This window comes from Cryptomeria japonica, chromosome 11 (genome assembly GCF_030272615.1).
Source record: "Cryptomeria japonica chromosome 11, Sugi_1.0, whole genome shotgun sequence".
NCBI lineage: Eukaryota > Viridiplantae > Streptophyta > Pinopsida > Cupressales > Cupressaceae > Cryptomeria > Cryptomeria japonica.
This window is the reverse complement of record NC_081415.1, coordinates 12,092,185-12,094,509: the sequence shown is the minus strand read 5'-3', so window position 1 is coordinate 12,094,509 and position 2,325 is coordinate 12,092,185. Positions and strand designations below refer to the sequence as shown.

General features: G+C 36.5%; 1 non-coding gene across 1 annotated transcript; it reads left to right on the top strand.

Annotated features, from left to right (window-relative positions):
- The first annotated feature begins 1,444 nt into the window (after window positions 1–1,444).
- On the top strand, window positions 1,445–1,638 carry LOC131860429 (U2 spliceosomal RNA). Its single transcript, XR_009359563.1, has one exon. It is a non-coding gene; the product is annotated as a U2 spliceosomal RNA (small nuclear RNA).
- Window positions 1,639–2,325: the final 687 nt, after the last annotated feature.

Sequence of the window (2,325 nt, the reverse complement as noted above, 5' to 3'; positions counted from 1 at the left end):
ATAGAAGAATTAGACTAAAATAATTATTTACCTTCTTGAAACTATTAAAAAAAGAAGAGCTAAGGGTATGTCATCTGAAAAAATTATCATCTTCTAACCTAAATAGAATCAAAGTATCAAATGATTGCTCTAGAACAAATTTCATTGTCATAATAGAATGGACTTTCATTGTCAAACTATCAAACTATTAATAGAATGGACTTCCATTTGCCACAAGATTTCAACTACAAATTTTTTGCTTAATTTCACCTTGCATGCCATTTCATAAAACAATTTGCATTCATCCATTTCGTGCTTGCTTCCACATTTTCTTTTCCACCATATTTACAAATCGTTTCGTTTTCATCTCCCAATTTTCTCCTTTTGCAGATGGAATATTGAAAATTTTGAAAACTTTAAACAAGAAACACCATTAATGTATGGTGCCTGGTCCGTTTGAGTTTCGCCGAACCCAACCTCTGGTGCCGGAAACCAAGGATCTGTTGTATTTGGTTGTCTACAAAATTGAAAGCCCTCTCCATACTCTTCGGACAGCGGTTCAGAGGGTAACTAAGGCTTTCAGATTCTGCATAATTTGTGTCGTGCTGTCAAATACCACGAGAAAAAATGAGCAGTTTGGAGGAAAATTTTACGAAACCCTACCTCACCAGAATTCTTTTTAAAACTCTCCCCACAGCTGATGCTTTAATCTATTCACAGTAGACGAAAAATCGATCTGAAAATATCGAGGTTTTAGGGCTACTCTATTCTTGAGCTCGAGACAAAAAATTTGGCAGCCTTCTGAACGAAAATATTGGTTGCGAGTCATAGTTTGTTTTCAGGCACGGGGCGAGGAATATTTCAACTGCGTGAAAGTTGTTTTTCCCGGCAATGCCGTAAGTCTTGACAATAACAACATAAATGTTTCAGAATGAAATAAAGCACAACAAAAAAATTATCCGGTCGCGTACAGATTCCAAAGAATAAAACTCACTAATCCATGGAAAGCGACCTACCTCATGATTCTGCACAAATTGTGTCGTTCTTTCAATGATACCATTCAGAAAGAAAGGGAAAAATTTGCAAGAAAGAATTATGAAACACTACTACAGCAGAAAATTTTTAAAATGAGGCAAACCCAAACCAATCTGCCTACAGCCGCTTCTTCAATCTATTCACAGTAAACGAAGAGTGGATCTGAAAATATTGGAGCTTTAGGGCTACTTATGTTGAGCTTGAGACAAGATTTTCGCGTGAGGTCACTGCTTGCACAAAATGTTGCGGCGCTCGGAAAAAATTTCAGACACGAGAATTACTGAATTTCGATGGGAATAGCCCACACAATATAGCCCATTGGCTAATTAAAGAGTACTCTTTCGAGATATAATTATCCCATATGTAACAGGGGAGAGCACCAGCGAAGAAAATGTCAGTATAAATAACGAGGGAAGAAACGAGTGAAATCATACCTTTCTCGGCCTTTTGGCTAAGATCAAGTGTAGTATCTGTTCTTATCAGTTTAATATCTGATACGTGGTTCAATGAACCACACGATATTAAATTAATTTCTTCGGGGGAAGTCTCAGACGGTAGCTTGCTGCCAGAGTCTTCGAGCGTCGCTTCTGTATTGCACTACAGCAGAAGCCTGGCGCACCCCACACTCAAACCAATCCACAAATTAAATTACGATTTTGTTTATATTTAAAATCTGAAATTATAAATAAATAAAATAGCAATTTCTAACCAGGATTTTGTGTGGAGTACATAGTCACAATAGAAGTTGTTTTATATTTTACCTTCATGGGTGTCTCACAAGGTCCATCTCTTCGCACAGGGCAAAGATCCGGATGATTGTCTGAGAAGAAACTTTCCTTTTTGCATCAACTTACAAAAAAATGTGGACGAAAATCTGGAAAGAAAAATTCCGCCATAGCGTCTCAATATAATGTACAGATGAATCCATCGAAATCCGGAAAAAGAAAAAACTTTCTATTCTTCGTTTAGCCACAGAACTTTCTAAAGTAGTTAAAGCAACTCTGAATCTGGTATTCCAAATTTTTCTAAATTACTGGATACTTTGGATATAGTTTGGGAACTCAGACCGACAAAACTAATTCACGAGGTTTGTTTATGCCGTTTTGAATTTTACATTTGGAATTAGTTACATATTTTTTGCAATTCATGTTTATGATTTTGCATATATTGTAACACACCTAATTCTTTGTTCTAATGGCTTAACTATTTTCTTTCATTAATGTATGTTGAAAAAGGCGACTCTTGCATCTGAACTTAGTCGGCCTGTGACTGACAACCAAGATGCCTCACAACCTGTAACACCTTAGCTTG